This window comes from Corapipo altera, unplaced genomic scaffold (assembly GCF_003945725.1).
Source record: "Corapipo altera isolate COAL_440 unplaced genomic scaffold, ASM394572v1 178, whole genome shotgun sequence".
NCBI lineage: Eukaryota > Metazoa > Chordata > Aves > Passeriformes > Pipridae > Corapipo > Corapipo altera.
The window spans coordinates 1,363,424-1,381,446 of NW_020884983.1; the positions used below are offsets into that span (position 1 = coordinate 1,363,424).

Below are 18,023 nucleotides of genomic sequence, written 5' to 3' on the forward strand. Positions count from 1 at the left end.
CTCCCGTGTCCATAGGGGTGTGACAGGGACTGTGGGGGTCTGGAGCCCTCTTGTCAGTTGGGTCTGACAAGGATCCCGAGGGTCGAGAGAACTCCCTGTCCATGGGGTCTGATGGAAACATGGGGTTCAACCAGGACCATGAGGGTCTGGAGCTCTCCTGTCCATTAGGTCTGCCAGGGACCACCGGAGTCTGGACCTTTCTTGATGATAGGGGTCTGATGGGGACTATGGGGGTCTGCAGCCTTCCCTGTTCATGGGGTCTGATGGGGACCTTGGGGATCTCGAGCCCTGCGCCCTCTTGTCTGTGGGGGACTGACAGGGACATTGGGGGGCTGCAGTGCTCTTGTTTGTGGGGGCTGATAGGGATCGTGGAGATCTGGAGCCCTCCTGTCCATGGGGACTACAGGGGTCTGCAACCTTCCCTGTTCTGGGGGTGTGACCAGGAGCATGGGGTTCTGAAGGCATCCTGTATCCTGGGGGGTGTGACCAGGAACATGGGGGTCTGCAGGCCTCCTGTCCAGGGTGTTTAACAGGGATCTTGAGGATCTGGAGCTTTTCTGACATTGGGGTCTGACATGGAACACGGGGGTCTGGAGCCCTCCTGCTCAGGGGAGTCTCATGGGGACCATTGAGGTTTGGAACCTTCCTGTCTATGGGATCTGACCAGGACTGTGGGGTTCTGGAGTCCTCTTGTCCACAGGGGTCTGACAGGGACCATGGGGATCTGGAGCCCTCCCTGTTTGTGGGGTCTGACAGGAACCGTGGGGGTCTGGAACTCTCTCTGTCCACAGGAGTCTGATGGGGGGAACATGGGGGTCTGGAGCCCTCCTGTCCAGGGTATTTGACAGGGATACTGAGACTCTGGAGCCCTCCCTGTCCATGGGGTCTGACAGGGGACAGTGGGGCCTCTGGAACCCTCCCTGTCCATAGGGTCTGACAGGGGACAGTGGGGGTCTGGAGCCCTCCTGCTCCAGGGGGTCTGACTGCACCTGGGTCTGGCTACCAGCCCAGGGGGCCTGAAGCACCCCTGCCCAGGGGAGGTGGCCAGGACCCTCTTGCCGTAGCCTTTCTCACCGTGAGCGTCCATTCTGCCCCGGCCCCATTAAACCTCCTGAAGGGCCTGTCCCTGGCTCTCGGCTCTGTCATGGCCGAGCCGTGACAGCCTGTCCGTGGCTGGCTCTGGCCTCCGGAGAGGGAGGTGTTTCTCTCCCGAGAAGAGCTGTTTATGCCCAGTGATTTTTTTTTTTTTTTTGTTATTTTTTTATTTTTTTTTCACCTCCCTCCATGGTCTCCTGCACAAGCCACAGCAGCAGCTCCATGTCTGCCCAGCCTGGCAGTGCTCTGGCACGACTCTTTATGTAGGTGAAGCAGGGAACGCTGTGAGGATCGTGTTGAGCTATCAGTCTCCTGAGCCTGGAGCTTTGAGCCTATTTATAGGTAGGTTGGGCAGTCTTCAGCATGAAGGACTCGTGCCACGTCCGAATCCGTGGCAAAACGGGGTGTTTTAAGTGGTGCTGTTTTGTTTTCCGTGGCTGTTCCTAGAAAAAATTGGGTTTTACGGAACGCTCCGGGGGACTGGTTGTTAGTAGGTTACGTGGAGAAAGGCGAGTCAGTTTGGAGTCAAGGAACGTGATGCCATTTTAATGCAACTTCTCGGGTGGCAGAGCAAACAGTAAGAGGATACTTGGTTCTAGATCAGCAGCTTTCAGCCTGCAGGCGGTGGGACAACTCACCCAGGGGTCTGTGGGAAGCCATGGAGGAAAGGACATCTGTCTTCTGTAGGCTTGCATTCGTTATACAGATTTCTGCACTGCTAAAGATTTTGTGGCCGACCAGCTGAAAAAAAAAAATATGGAAGTCGGCTTTTCTAGATCACTAACATGTTTTGGTTTAGAGTAAGTGGAGGAGGAGTGGAAAAAAACCTGTGTGTTTGGTTGTGTGTGTTTCTACTGTGCTGCTTCAAAATTCAGAAATTCAGTGTATTTTTAAGAATTACATAACCACTAATAACGTGGTGACTCTCAAGTAGCCCTCAAGAGTTAAATAACAGCAGATCAACGAGGCTGGGTCAAGAAGAGGAAGAGAGGGTTTTATAACGAATGGTGAGCACCGTGCACAGATATTTAAAATTGCACTAGAAAGGAGCCTTTGGGTAGGAGGAGGATTTTAATGCCCTACAAATATGGAACATGAGAAGGAGGATGGAAAGATGAGGTTTGCAGTTTTATGCTGATCTAGTCCAGTAAATGGATCGGGAACGGTTTGTGATGCTTCACATTCTTCAGCTTCTCTTCCATCTTGACTTTATCAATGCAGTTTTTTGCATCTGAAATAGTGAGAATGTCCAGATGCTGAGTGCTGTGGGTGAGGAGGGAATAGGGCATTAAAATAACCAGAAGTTAGTGAAAGGAGTGAGGGGCACTGTAGGGGTGGAAGGACCGGGGTGGTAACCGGCCGGCCGTGGCATGTGCTGGGAGAGCTGGTGTTCCGTGTTGGTTACAGGAGTAATTTGACACCGTGTTACCTACAGAAATATGTTTATTCAGCCCGGGTGGTGCACTTGGTCTGTGCAGGCATATCCTGGTGTTTTTGGGGGGCAAAAAGAACCCTACCTTAACACAGGAAATTACCAGGGATGAGTGTTGGAGATTAGAGGGTACCCGGAGGTGCGCAGTGACACGGGCGTGCCAGCGCCTCGGAATTCCGAGTGTACGTGGAATTGCTGGTGGAATTGATGCACCAGGAAATTGCTTTCTCTATTTTTGTTGGTGAGATGCAGTTAACGTAGAAGGAGCCCTTTGCATCTCCTGTATCCCATTTCTCTTTAATATAAGTAAGATCATTTATCTTCTCGGGCGGCGAGAGGGGGGGAAAAAAAAAAGAATATCTTGTTTTGTAACTTGGTTCACCTTCTCTTCATTTGCTGTCAGCTCATGACAGGGCACAATGTGTGCTGCACACTGTGTTCCTCAGAGCTGTTTTGGTGACAAGTACAACGTATATGAAAAAAAGGGCTATGAAAAATAGGTATTGTGCCAGTTCTCTTCACTTTTTATATAAACAACCCCCATTTATCTCTAAAAGAGATGCTCAGAAGTTTCATTTTAGGGTCTCTTAATGGTTTGCCAAATTTCAGTGGCAAAAAGGTTGCTGTTTTACTCCTTGTAAGCATTCAGAAAGCAGCAAGAAAGGATATATTTAAATTAGTGTTTGCATTGGTTTTGCAGTAGGAAGCAGTGAAACCTTTTATTTTCAGTTTTAATAAAAAGGGAAATTGTGAAATTACTTGAAAAAATGTTTGTTTATGCTCTAGTAGCCTGTTACATGGTTAAAATTAAGAGGATTTCTTTAATCCAGGCTAGATTTTAATTGTTGTAATCACGTGTTTACTAGATTTCTTTTATATTTAAAAGTGAAAACATGCAGTCATGGTTTTTTTGACCTCGTGTATAGCATGACTTAGCTGTACTTCATGTCATATTTGCACGGTGTTTTTCCGTAAACATCTTGCTCCTGGAATTATTGGTAACACCAGAATAGGAGCTTGAAAATACTGTCACGTAAAGGGTGGGAGCACTTGCAAACAGGAAGACTGAAATACAGAGTTAAAAAAGAAAAAAAAAAAAAAGAAATCTCTCCCCAGCAGTTCTCTCAAGTCAGTTCGATGATAATTTTGGATCCCGACCCGTGGTGGTTTTCTAAATGGCTGGAGACGAAATTAACGGGGCTGAAACTGTTTGTCACGAATTTCAGCCTAAACAGGGTTTTTCTTTCGGCTTTGGATTTCGTGCAAATCCAGTAAAACACCCCCCCCCCCCTCCCCCCCTGTCCTTTTCCAGTCCCTCAGGATGCTGCACCTCGGCCAGCAGACGTGGCGTTGTTGTCTAACAGCGAGGCTGGAAATGGGAGTTGTTTGTGCTGAGTTCTACCCTTCCCAAGGTCAGAGATTTCATCCTTCCGTAGATTCCTGATCTGGGAATTTAAACCTTGCTGAGGGTCCTGATTTAGGAGTTTTCATGAACTATTTTGAGCTCTGGAGGGAAATTTGTTAAATGTCCCCATGTCGTGCTTCTTATCAGGCAGAAGTTTGGAGATCTCTGAAAGACTGACGTCTGTGCAGCAAAAATATTAGTGATGGCAGCAAAGGAATCAAGCTGAAAATGTTTTCTGAGTTTCGTATGTAAAAGTGATTTATTTGTCAGGACAACAAAAAAGTGATAATTGTAATAATATGCTTGTTTTCAATAGTTTTAATGAATATGGACATGGAAGTTTTGCTGTTGACAGTGGTTTGTTTTATGAACCCCGTAGTCTAAACTTGTGGGAAGTTTTTTGGATAAGGGGAAACGGTCCTGCTTTGTTTCACAGAGAGCTGAATTTCAGGGCACTGTTACTTGAGAATTACTTTTTCACAATTACGAAGCATTAATGAGCTGATGGTGAGGGTTTTTTTTTTTATTCTTGCTGGGCTAGAGATTTCTTACTAGAATATAAACAAAAGAAACCGGGAAACAAATTATTTAAAAGGCATTCATAACACCATTTGTAAGCCACAATTTTACAAACAGTCCTCTGAACGTGTTTTCTTTAAGGAACAGGTCCTGTTAAGCAACGTAAATTGTGCAGTTGCGTAGAAAATCAGCAGAGTCTGTAAATTCTAAAGCAGTCATCTTATTTTTTCTATCCTATATTTCAAATTCTTCCTCTCTTGCAGCCAAGCCCATGGCGTGCTTATGTGTGCAGAGTGCTGAACAGGAGTCTCATCTGAACAGAAAACTTGTGAAGTCAGCATAGTAGCAATATTTAGATGATATTATTAATTTTTTAAATTTATTTTATTTTTTTCCCCCCTTTGTGTTGTCTTGCCAATTGTTAGAAACAGCAATAGGTTACCTGGGGAGGGGCATATGAGTTGAGCAGAATGGAGAGAGGGAAATCTGGTGAGCATCATGCTCTGCTGTTACAAAATCTGGGTATTTCTGCCCCAGGAACAAGGTGATTTCCCTGTGTGCCACCCCAAAATGTACCAGTTTCAGTGCAGCTGCTGTAGTGCTGAGCCTGAAGTAATCCTTGGGTTTTTTTATAGTGATTATTGGGTTGGGTTGAACACCATCCACAAAACTTCTCCTGCTGCAGGTGGAGTAAGTTTGGGTCTGCCTGGAAAATATACCTTGAATCTGGGGTAGTTCTTTTTCATCTGTGTTGTCATCAGGTATATTTTTCTGGTAGCTTGCAGATTTCCAGAAAAGAAAGATGGGGTTTTTTATTAATTTAATGGCATTGTATATGGAATACCCCCAAAATGTGCTGTTTTAAATGATACCTGCGTTATGCTCAGGTTACTGAATTTTAACATAACTGTAGTATCTTTTCTAGGAGCTTCTGCTAAAATAGAGTTGTAAAATGAAGGCAGGTGCTGGCCTCACGAATTCCAGTGTGCAGAAGAAATAAGGGAGAATCCAGCTGAGGTTCAGTTTAAGCCTATTCAGAAAGAAAACAAGCATTTTATGCTGATTATTATTTACATCAGCACAATAAGGTGTTTCCCAGGGGCCGGGTACTGGGTGGTTGTTGGTTGTGGATCATCCGGGAGAGACGTGCCTGGAGCAGGACGGATCCTGGTGTCGGATTATTGGAACTTGGGAGCTTTCTTGCTACGCAGCAGCTCATGTGAGCAGCTGTGAAGTCTCCTGGGAGGGCGACGATGCCTCCAAAGCCACCGTGTTTACATCCAGCAGGAGGAGGGAAAAGGACATTTCTGGCTATTATCTGGATGTGTTTTGTAAACTGAAAGCGCTTTTAATGCTTTTTTACAGGGTGCAGTTGCTGTATCATTCCCGGTTCTGCAGTGTCGTTTCCCACCCCCCCCTTTATTTTTTTTCTTTTAATTTTAGCATAACTTGTTAATCTGTCAACATCTGCTGCGTGTTGCTGCATCATCTGTAGCTCGTGGGAGATCTTTTAAATCCTAATTTCTGTGACTTTGTGGCAGCGCTCCAGGACCCCGGAGCAATCAGGATTACGTTTATCCCATTGATACAGAGCAGATTCCAAATCTGGAAAGCAGTAGGTATTTTTTTTTTTTTACTTAGTAGGATGCAGGTGGAAGAAAACGCATCTGTAAGAAAAACCTCGGTGGAGCAGCAGCGTTAAAATCCTGCAGCATTAAGTGCTGCGTGTGTTCCGAGGCAGATGTCGGCGACGTCTCGATTCCGTGAAATATTCCGCTCCTTTCCGGGCGATTTTTCCAGCATTGCCCTCTGCCGGAGGAGACCCGCAGCGCCAGGGCTGCCAGGGATTGCTGTGTGGGCTCCTGGATGGAGTTCCTGCCACTTGTCACTCCAGCTTCCTTGTCAGCTCCAGTTCCAACAACCCGTTTTTCTCCTGGAGCGGCAGCAGTGGCCCCTGTTGGAGCCAGATCGTCTGATTCCTGCTCTTTCCTTCTTATCCGTGTCCATGGGCATCTGTTCAGGGAAGCCTGTAGTTGTTTGTATAAACTGAAAGCCAAACAGAGGATCCAACATTATGGGATCAGCTGCTTCTCCAAGGATTATTGTCCTGCTGACTCTGGGAGAGGATTGTGCACCTTGCCCATAAAAAAAGGAACTAAACCAACTTTAATCTTTGGATTATTAGCCCTGTCTGGTTTTGGTAATCCAGACACCTTTAAAACAATATTGACCTAAAAATCAGTGTTTTGAAGGTAAAAAAACCCCGCTTAAATTTAGTAGTGAACACACAATACATGGAACAGGAATGAGGTCAGAGGAACTTCAGTGAGGTTTCATTAGCACTGAATGTGTCTGTTCTGATCAGCCTGATGTATAGCACAACTATTTGAGTGTTGTGGGGTTTGTTTGTTTGGGTTTTTTAATTTAGTTTTTGTTATTGGTTTGGGTTTTTGTGGTTTTGTGTTGGTTTTTTTTGTTGTTTTGTTCAGTGGTTTTTATTATTATTTGTTTGGGTTTTTTTGGGGGATGGTATTTTGGTTTTTCGTATGTTTTTGTGGCTTAGGGAAAAGCCTTCTGTTTGTTTTTTTTCAAGGAACTGCAGGTTTCATATATTACTGATGTTGAGGATAAAAGGGGTTAAGAAGGGCAGAGCTCAGTTGTAGTATTTCAGTGGGAGTTCAGTGGGAACCTCTGTTCTCCCAGTCCTTGTTAATGGAATTGCTGACATTCATGAGGAAGTCCTTGCTGAATGCTGGAGAAAAAGAAGTCAGTGATGATGACTGTGGAGAAGTAACCAGGAATTGTGAGCTGAAATGTTATTTATTGAGTAAAGCTGAGTTCCTCAAAAGCAGTATTACTTCAGCACTGAATGAGTCACATCTATAAGCAGCAGTAATTTGTACTGGAGACCAAAATTGTGTAATATAGTTGAGGGGAAAATGCTGGTAGAGAGGTTTGATGGGTTAACCCAGGCCTTCAGTGTTGTAATGGGAGAGAAGCATCTGTTGGAGCACTCTTCCAATTACAGCAGCATGGAAAATAGATTCTCATGGTGCAGCCTGGATGGCAGGGTCCAGTCCTTCACTACTGCAAGCAGACGTGGAGTATGATTCCTGCAAGAGCTTTCAGGCTCCAAATTGGAACCCTCATTGCTCCATTTTTCAGCTTTTTCATGGCCTTCCCCCTTTTCAGGATGTTTTGTAGCCCCTGGCAGCTTAAAGACCACTGGTTTAAAAAACAAGCCCTTCTGTTCTTTTCCTGTAAACCAAACTTTGTGTTCCTGTGGGTAAAGTTACCCTGAGAAGGTTTATGTAAGATTATTCTCATAGCTGCTGGATCAGGTAAATATTATAAACACAATTTGTCCTGTCTAATGTTATCCTGGTCATGTTCTCTGTAGGAATATATCTGGTTGTATTTATCTCTTTGGTCGATGTTCTGCTTTGAAATTACAAAGTACTCCTGTTACCTCGGATAGGTTTAATTCTATTCCAGATGCTGTGGGCTGATAAAGTACTAATGCATCTTCTGGCAGTTTCTTACGGGATCAGTTACCACGAAAAAATTCTATTTACCCGAAGTAAAGTCTACTTTGAAGCACGGGGTTGTGATGTGTGTACAATTCCTGGTAGACAAAGACTGTCATCTTTTTTTTTTTTTTTTTTTCCTAATTCTGCTACTTCAGAAAAATCTTGCTGGTTAGATGAAAACTGGAAGTCAGCTCTGAGACTTTCAGATGCAGTCTCTTTGGTAGTTGTGTCAACATTAATTATTGTATAGCTCTAATGTTACCATATAAACTGACACCTCTTCTGGCCCGCGACGTTTCTCCTGGGTAAACTGTGCTTGGCTTATTTAATTTTCATATTTGATCCGTAAATCTTTGCAAAGATCTTAACCAATGTTTTTTGACTGTGCTGTACTTTCTAGTAACGTGGGCAGAAATGCATCAGGTCTTTGGAGGAGGTTGCAGTGATTCTTTTCCCACTTCCTGACTTTTCCATTGAAATGTCCCTTCATGGCTGTGCCTGCAGTCTGTATCCGTCCTAGGTCTCATCTTCAGTCTTCCTTGCAGGAAACAAAAATGGGGTGACTAAGTATCCTTTTCCTGGGAGTGGCATTCACGGTTTGTCTGTTTTCTTCAGTTGTTTTTTGGCTTTTCCTGCGGCAGGAGGAGACTTTGCTTCTTTGAGATTATCTTTTGTGTTTTGGTGGTTCTGGAAATGTTAAGAAAGAGTGTACAAGGGAGTAGAAATTCCAGCAAGGAAGGGCAGGTGTAGGTAAGTTCTCTTCATGCACTCTGTCCTTGTGAGGGATGCCTCTCCCAGGGTACCCTGTTCTGTTGGTGTTACAGAATTTAGTTGCAGTCAGACTCTTAAGATCAACTTTCTGTCGCTGCCACCAGTTACCCAAAGCATGAGGATGGGCAAAATCCATCCTAGGCTCTTAGTAGTGCTTAAGGCAATCCTCCTGTGGATTGCAGTGGTCTGGTTCATAACTTAAGGATTTCTGGAGTGAGGAATGGGACCGTGGGGTCATAGAATGGTTTTGGTTGGAAATGACCTTAAAGGTCATCCAGTCCCATACCCTGCCGTGGGCAGGGACACCTTCCACTATCCCAGGTTACTCCAAGCCCCATCCAGCCTGGCCTTGGACACTTCCCAGGGATGGGGCAGCCACAGCTTCTCTGTGCCGGGGCTTTTCCACCCCCACAGCCAAGAATTTTTCCACCGTCTAATCTAACCTTACCCTCAGTCAGTTTGAAGTCATTCCCCCTTGTCCTGTCACTCCAGGCCTTTATCCAAAGTCCCTCTCCCATTCTCTTGGAGCCCCTTTAAGCACTGGAAGAGGCTCTAAGGTCTCCCCAGAGCCTTACCTTCCCCAGACTGAACACCCCCAGCTCTCCCAGCCTCTCTCTAGAGCAGAGAGGGGCTTCAACCCTTGGAGCATCTCCATGGCCTCCTCTGGACTCACTCCAGCAGCTCCATGTCCTTTTGCTGTTGGAGCCCAGAGCTGGAGGCAGCTCTGCAGGTGGGGTCTCACCTGAGCGGGGCAGAGGGGCAGAATTGTCCCCTCACCTGCTGCCCACGCTGTGGGATGAGCTCAGGACATGATTGTTTTCTGGGATGTAATTGCACATGACCAGGGCATGTTAAACTTCTGCTGTACTAGTACCCCCAAGTCCTCCTCATATGTGGAATAATCGTATCTGTTTGTTTTCTGTAGATCAGGGCCTGTGAGTAAGTGACTTCCCATCTTGTGGTTTTGAGGTATGTTTCCCTGGCATCTCCACTGTATGTTCTGGATGCTGGTTCTCAGGATATTTGCTTTTAGGACTGATCTTGTAGCAGTGTTTCTTACTGAACTGACTTCAGAATAAATTTCCCTCCTAGCATTTACTTTAAAATGGATGAGGATCGTAAATATATGTTTCTTTCAGCTAATCGTTGCTCATCTGACCCCTCTAGTTCTACATTCTGTGCCTCTCAAGGGTTCTGTTAAATAATATTTATATTAATAGTACCATCTACTGCTGAATCCCTCCTGTGGTTTATAAGAGCATATTTAAGCATTACATTATGTTAACCAGCTTCAGTGGTAACTCAGAATTCAAGCTGTTTGTATTTGAAATTCTGCTGCTAAGTTCTTCATCTCCTGTGAGTGTTGTAAATAAGATTTGGGCCTGCAGAGAAGGAGGCCTGGGCAGCAGGGGCTGGGATTCCCCAGCCCTGCAGGGAAAGGGATGAGCCCAAACTGCCTTGAGATGCATCCACAGTCAGGTTTCCTTCTGGGGAATTTGATGTTTGTGGCTCAGTGTTGCCAGCACGGAGGGCACAGCAGAGGAGGCAGTGAGGGGGGTGATGTCTCTGGGCAGCAGTTCTGAAAGTGCAGGACAGAAACCCTGACTGGGTAAGATTAAAAATCTGAGATTGTGAAGAACTAACAGATGACCAGAATAAAACCACAGAATGGCTTAGGCTGGAAAAGACCTCTAAGATTTAGTCCAGTGATTAACCCAGCACTGCCAAGTCCACTGCTTAATACAAAAAGTTAAACAGTAATGTTTCCTTTGTACACAAAAATCACATTTGAACAGTTCATAGAGCTTTTCTGTATTTCATCTGCTTATTACTAATTCATGTTCCTAGTACATCTTGCTACGGAGTTTTGCAAACTCCAGGGGTCTATCAGTTGACTTTTATAAGCTGTTTATTATATTATTGTCTTACCCACCTCATGAGTAAGGAGGTGTGTCATCCCATGCTCAGCTCCACGACAAGGCAGCAGTTCTGGAGCTCTTACCTTTACTAGGCCATCTTCCTACACATGGAATGTCTTCTTGGATCTTCCATAATCCTCACTGTCGACCGTGCTTCCTGTTGATTTGCTTATTGCCCTTTCTTACAAGTGCTGGTGTTTGACCTGGTTGTGTAAATACAGAAGGGTTGGTGCCTTTTATTGAAAGAAACATGGAATTAATGGAGGAATTAACTTCAGAGATGTCGAGTGCCTGAAGCCGTGGTGCAGAAATTAGTTCAGGAATAAAGAAGGAATCTTCAATTTAGATTTCATGGAAAGATATGTCATTTTGTTACCATGAGATTAATGTGTTGGCCCAGGATGATGCTGGCTTTTGAAGAGCTTATCTTCAAATGTTTAAAAATCTGTTCTTGTGTTTTACCATAAACTGATGTGGTCCAGCAGTCATCTGGCTCACATACTGGAAATATTTTGTTTTTCTTTTTACATGACTCATTACCGTGCATTTGTAACTATGGTTATTTTTCTCTTAAAGGATTTGTTCTGCCCTTTAATTATCATGTTTTGGGGCATTCAGGTTTGACTTATTACTGATGTAGAAATTCCTCCAGGGACTGCTAGCTTCCAAATAAATATTTTAGGCTTCGTGCCCATAAAATTAGCAGTCCTCTTATTACTTCTCCGTTAGTCTAAATTAGAACTTCAGCGAGATTGTGTTGCCCTACCGCACGTGAGAATCTTACAACTTATTTTAGGTGTCAGAAGTGTTGCTTGTGATGTGTTTGGGGGAGCTTAGCTGCTAGAGGTGCTCTCACTTGCTCAGTAGCAGTGGCATGTACTTGAAATAATGAGTGAACTACCATAGCAGATGTTATTACCAATAATTTGGACTCTTAAGAAAATCATGAAGGATCACTGTCCGTGCATTCCTGTTCTCGCTAAGGCATTCCATTAATAGTGACCATTTCCCTCTTTCCTTGCATCAAGTATGTTCTTCTGCATTTTTTTTTGTGAGACATTTCTTTACAGAGAGTTAGAATGTCTGGTTTTGTTTGCTTTCTGAAGGACTGTGTTGCAGTTTCTGTCCATTTTTTTTTTTTTTTTGCCCAAGGGGTTATTTTAGATAGCAGAACTTTTGAGCCATTTATTTCTTCGGTACTTGATAATTCTCTTTTCTTACCTTGATTTCCTGATCTAACATGCTTATTGCTAAAAGTGTTTGTGATGCTCCTACAGGATTAATGCTAACTTATAGTAAGAATATTAAACTTGGAATGGCTTTCTAGAATTCTCAGTTTTATCACTTGATATAGAAAGCCAGATGTTGTATAAATGCTGTATAATTTGTACCTTAAAATAACCAAAGTCTGACTTAAGGACAGGTATTTTTTATTTCAATTATTAGAGGTAGAAGAAATATTCCAGCTTTCAGACCATTCAGGGTATTGAAAGCCTTCAAATTGCCAGCCTCACATTTAGAAGGGCCATTTCATGCCCGCTTTTTTTAATGATAATTGCAGACTTTGCCTTGTACCTCTTTGCTCATGTTTATTACTCTAATGCTTTTATGACCAGGAATTATATCACTTACTACCTCTTCAGTCAGGTAAGCAAACAAAGCTGCTGGTCTGTGTTCAGTATTGAGTTTTCCATTCTCCTGACCCCCCCCCACCAAACTGTGCCTGATCTTGGCTCAGGTCTGAACTGAATCTGCACCTTGGTTTGCCAGCAGCCAGCACTGCTAAACCAGCATGAACACAGTGTCCCTTAGGATCTCTGTGTGTGCTCCAGGACCTCTGAAGTCTGTGGTGAGTTTAGCTGCTGTGCTGGGCTTTGGTGTGCAGTTGGAACTGATAATCAAAGGAGAAAGTTAAATGGTTAAGGAAACTATTCTTAATCATTTTGCTGTTGTTTGCTGCTGTTTGCAGCTGAGGCTGCACGAAACGACTGCCTGACTTGTCCTCCATTTCCTGCCTCACAAACCTCATGGTCCTGCCTTTCATTTTGGAACCGGTGCTCCTGTGTCATTCCCCACTGTCTCTCTATCTATGCTGCTACTCCTCTTTGCTCTGTACTGCTCATGGTTTACTATATTCTATTCATAGTCTACTCATATAGTCTAGAGAGAGTCCTTTGACTGCTTGCATTGATCTTGGCTTAGAAATCATATTTCCAGGTCTAAGACCACTGCTAGTGCTCAGACAACATCCTATTTTCTTTGGGTTTGGTTTTTTTTTTTTTTTTCCATTTTCATCTTACAGTGAAGTGGACCAGGTCACTGCGTTCTGGCAAGCCCTGAACTCACAGTTGCAAGGCAGAGCTCACCATCTGTTGCCATTTTCTACCTAAAACTACCTCTCTTTCCGTGCTCGAGTCTGAATCCATGTTCCTTAAGCAGGGCACGCACAGTAATTAGGTGAGTTTTCCAGGCAGCCATAAATTGGGGTCACAGTTGCTTTATTTAGCAGGTGTGTCACTCTGATGACCTGCGGTCACTTTGTAATGAGCTGGGATTTTTCCTCCTTCATAGTTTCCAAATTAAGGAGCTGTTTACCTGCTGGCAATATTTATTATACCCAGTTATTTTACTGTTCATCTTCTGCCGTTGAAATTATTTAAGTCTGTGAGGTTGTCCAGTTCTTTTTGTACAGCCTCCTGATTCTCCTTTCCGAACTCAGTTATGTCAAAAAACATCAACAAAAGACAAGGTTACTGATGAAAATAACAACCCAAAACTTAGCCCCAACCCTGACAGATTTATAGTTCTAAGCATCTGCACATATCCATCAACAAAGACCATGAACTAGTTACACATGGAGAACTTAGTGCAGTCCATGTGTTGAAAAAAGTTGGATTTTTGCATGTTCTCTTTTATCAAGATTAAAAAAATGTCCCAGGATATATTGGTGGATTTAAAAAGGAGATGGTGAGATCCAGTTCTTCTGAAGGTATTTCAGCTCACTCAGTGAAGTAAACCTGAGTTTAATGAGAGATCCTGCAGATTTGAGGATGGAGAAAGGAGGGGATTTGTTTCCATCAGTGGTATAAGAGCTGATAGGACAGTGATTACATTTTTGTATTATTTGGGTAGAAATAAAGAGGGCTTCAAATCCAAATGTTTGGTTAAGTACATCAAAGAAGAAACAATATAAAGAATGGAGGAAGGACTAAACCTGCTTTAAAAGATGAGAAGATAAATAAACCTGAAAGCCACTTTAAGACATGTCAAACAATGATAGATAAATATCAAAAGATTCTTCAGTCAATTCAAATCAAAAATAGAAGAGGGAAGAGGAGCTGTCATTGCTGGGGCTGGCATTTAACAGTTGGTTCAGTCCTTTGTAAGGATATGGGGAAAAGGCAGGATAATTAATGAACACGATGGTTTAGAAACTGGACAAGAAGCAGTGACAGATAGTTTTGAAAATGGAAGGAAGGGGCTGGGTTGTTAGAGAATACATGAATTTTTGGTGGTTGACATGGGTGTGAGGGGTCACATCATCTGCCTGATGGGGCTTGGCACAGCAGAGTTAAAATTCAAAATGAAAAATAAAAATCATTGAAGGGTTGTGATATTACAGTGATGTCTCACTGCTTGGAATACCACAAATCTTGCATTGGTCTGTGTTTTAAACCTGTAAATAAAATTCCTTTTGTCTGCAGTTTGCCTTTCACAATTGGGAAGCGCTGAGTGAATAAAGAACACTTTAAAAGCAACAACAAGAAATAATTGCTCTTTCTCATTTTGTCATTGTGTGCTGTTTACATGGGGCTCTGAGGTCACTGGCTTCCGGCACGAGCCACTTCCTGAAACCTGTGTTTTACATGGTAAACCTAAAAATATACTTCTTAGAAAAGCTCAGCTGATTTTTGTTTTTCCTCCTCCTCCTGCTGCTGACTGTCCACCTGACCTCTCTTTCTACTTCAGAGCTTACATAGCCCTGAAGAATAGTGATCCCGTGGGATGGAGGGTAGCGCTGCAGAGGGCACAGGATGTGCTGGAGAAGGTGCCACAGAGAAATCGAGTTCACAACACCCAGAGCAGGCAGCGAGAGCTTGGAAACAAACACACAGACTGACACGTAGAAAAATATTGACTGTCCTGGGCTTTAGCAAAGTGGGAGTCACACGTGGACAAGTGATGCAGTTACGTTTAAAATGATGAGGTAAAACCAGCACCAGCAAAACTGTTTTGTGTTCTTATTTCCCTGTTGAGTTCCGAGTCTGTAAAGAGCATTTAGTTACTTACAAAACCTGTTAAAAATAATTGTTTTATTTTTTTAATGCGAAGTTCTCACGCTGTCACGGGCTTCGAAACTTAGAGGTTTTGGAATAATGGAATCATTAAAGTTGGGAAGGACCTCTAAGATCATTTGAGTTCAGCTGTTCCCTCGGCACTGGCAAAAAAAACCATGTTCCCAAGTGCCACATCTACACATTTTTTAAATCTCTCCAGGGATGGTGAGTCCACCACTGCCCTGGGCAGCCTGTTCCAGTGCTTGACAACCCTCTTGGTGAAGAAATCTTGCCTAATATCCAACCTAAACCTCCCCTGGCACAACTTGGGGCAGTTTCCCGTTGTTCCCTTGCTTGTTACTTTGGGAGATGGAAGTAGCCATAACATTTTGTGAGACGTGAAGGATTTGGCAGTAAAAAGCAAGAAGAATAAATTTGTGTGTGATAAGGGAAAGAGGCAGCCAAACTTTATTGCACATTACATAGACCATAGTTTGGGATTGTATAATATTTATTATGTAAGAGAGATTGTTTTGACCAAAATGCATTCTTAGAAGTGAAATATAGTCCTCATAGTTAATACAAATCAGCTAAACTGTGGCAGGTCAGCGTGTGTTGGAACCAGGAAAGATGAAGAGCATGTCTGAAGGAAAAATTATAGTTCTGAGGTAGTTTTAATAGAGTTATGTCTGTTGGGGTTTTTTTTATTAGTTGTTTATTTGTTTGTTTCATTTTGGGGTTTCTGTTTGGGTTTTTATTATTATTATTTTTATTTTTTATTTTATTTTTAATTGTTACTTATTTTTTTAAAACCACCTTGGATGAACTGAAATTAATCAGAAATATATGTTGTTTTTTTTTTAAATGACAGTATAATCCTAAAATGCCGGATTGAATATTTTGTTTTATTGTGTGGGGTTTTTTTTCTCTGTAATAGTATTAAATATTATTAATAAAGTAATAGTAATTAAATATTAATTGGCTAAAATACTAGCTAAGGCTAATACCTAGGGTAGAAGAGTAATAGCTTACTAGAACACCTTTAAAGGAGTGCTTTGATTTATAAATAATCTAAGTTTTGCAGTATATGAAGGTAGAGAGATTCTGCTGTGAAAGTGAGTGTTTGAGCATCATGTGTCAGTTTGAAGGTCAATGAAAAATGTGAATATTTGGGATTAGTAATGCACTCATTTCAAATTATGTTATTTGGTTTGATGACTATGAACAATATATTGAAATTTGCCAGACTTCACAGAAATAATAACAATGGGAAATTCCTAAATACAAATAGTTCTTAAATTTACAAGCACTTCAACAATAATGTGGTTTTAGCCAGCCATCATGCTGTTTTATAACAGCTAAATATTCCCTCTATTTCCAGAAAGACATGCTGCCTGTCAGCCTAAAGTTGGCAACATTCCTATAAATTTCCATGGTAATTTTATTGGTAATTAGCATTTGTCAATAGCTTGTCTGTCATAGCCCTTGCATGTCTCAAACCTTTTCTGCCTGTACAGCATTCAGTTTTGAGATTTCTAAAACTAAACTTCGTGGCTTTTATCGTGTCTGTGGGAAGAACAGGGGGTTTTAAACTCCCCTGAGGTGCCTGTGTTCACTGTTCTGTTGATACTACATTTGTTTTTTTTTTTCTTATTGTCTGAGTTTATAAACTTGTGGCTTTGGAACCAACATCCTCTTCAGTGTGTTCTTAGTTCTGGTGTGTATTTCCCTTTATCCTGAGTCTTGGAGAGGATGCAGAGGGGTGGTAGCAATTGCAGGTGTTCATTCCAGACAGTATTTGTGGGAAGTGCTTAACCCAAAAATTGTACTGTTATGAGGTCCAGGTGGGCTTTTCTCTCAGTCTGACAGAGCCCTGGATGATTTTTGCATTGCCCTGTAGCTTGGTGGTGTCATTCAGCTGAGATAATCTGGGGATATCTCATGGAATCAGTCTTTACCAGTTTTCTGGTCGGTGCATGTTCACCTGACAAAGTGATAAAAATCATCAGATAAAGTTCTGAAGGAGCAAGCAGATGCAATGCAATAACCTGTGATAGAAAAGGACTTGGATAATAAAGTGACCTTAAAGCCTTTGGCCTACAGAGTTTCAATCCAGCTGCTTTGTAGAAATGGCCTTGAAGTTCATGGATCTTTATCATCACACTGATAGAACACCGTGTGTTTATTCACGTTTGAAATACCTCATCTTTGAGTGAACCTGGCGCATGGGCTAAGCTGAAAATTGTGTTGGAGTCTGCTAGTTTTCTATGTTGCTTAAAAGCCTAAACCTTCAAGTACTTTGCACTACTGTTTATAGCCTTCGTGTGGTCTTCTGGAACATGAAAAGTGCTTTATTGTTTTTACATTTGGTGTGCAGTATTTACTAGCTGTTGTTACACCTTGGTTATGTTCCCGACGGATGCCTGGTGTTGAGCTTGCGGAGGTTTTATTTGCAAGAGGAACAGCGAGCTGTATGTGGCTTGACAGCTGGAATTTCCCAAAAATAAAAGTAAAACGAAGTAAATGAGGAGTTAAAACCAAGACCAGGAGCTCTCGGCAGCGTATCAGTGCAGTTTCAGATAGTTATCACTAGGAGGACACATAGACCGTGATATTAAGGAACTAATTGTTTACCTTTTCATATTAACTGCTTTGGTACTGGAAAACTGTGCCTTGAATGGTTGTCGTGTAGCAATGTGTTAATTAAGATACTGTATTTTACTTGAAATTAAAAAATAGGTTTGTCTAATGAACAGAAACACGAGTGTGATGAGATTTGGAAATCTCCCAGAGGTGGCTTTGTCGGTGAATCAGAAGAACACTTATTCTCGAGGGCGTTCGCCAGCCGGGAATAGGTGACATTTAGGTAGAAGTGATCCCTCTTTTTTATCATTTACTTTACAGTTTTGTATTGCAGGAGTTCTTCACACCTCTTCCTGAAACGTTTAGGGTGTTTCTTCCTGGGCAGGACGCTGTGTGAGGTGGATCAGTGGCTGGGATTTGATGCAGCATTCGCTGTAATCTTCATTTAGTCCGTTTGTGATCTTTCACAGTGTTTGCAAATAGCTTTTATTT

At 42.7% G+C, this 18,023-nt stretch overlaps 2 long non-coding RNA genes across 4 annotated transcripts in view; both read left to right on the forward strand.

The window, feature by feature from the left end:
* The window catches only part of LOC113958008, a 2,725-nt gene extending 130 nt beyond the window's left edge, over positions 1 to 2,595 (forward strand). Inside the window, exon 2 of the long non-coding RNA XR_003531372.1 lies at positions 16 to 2,595. This is a non-coding gene — a long non-coding RNA (uncharacterized LOC113958008). The remainder of the gene's footprint in view (positions 1 to 15) is intronic.
* Positions 1 to 18,023, forward strand: part of LOC113958007 — a 119,565-nt gene that overhangs the window by 1,678 nt on the left and 99,864 nt on the right. The gene's annotated exons all lie outside the window — the stretch shown is intronic.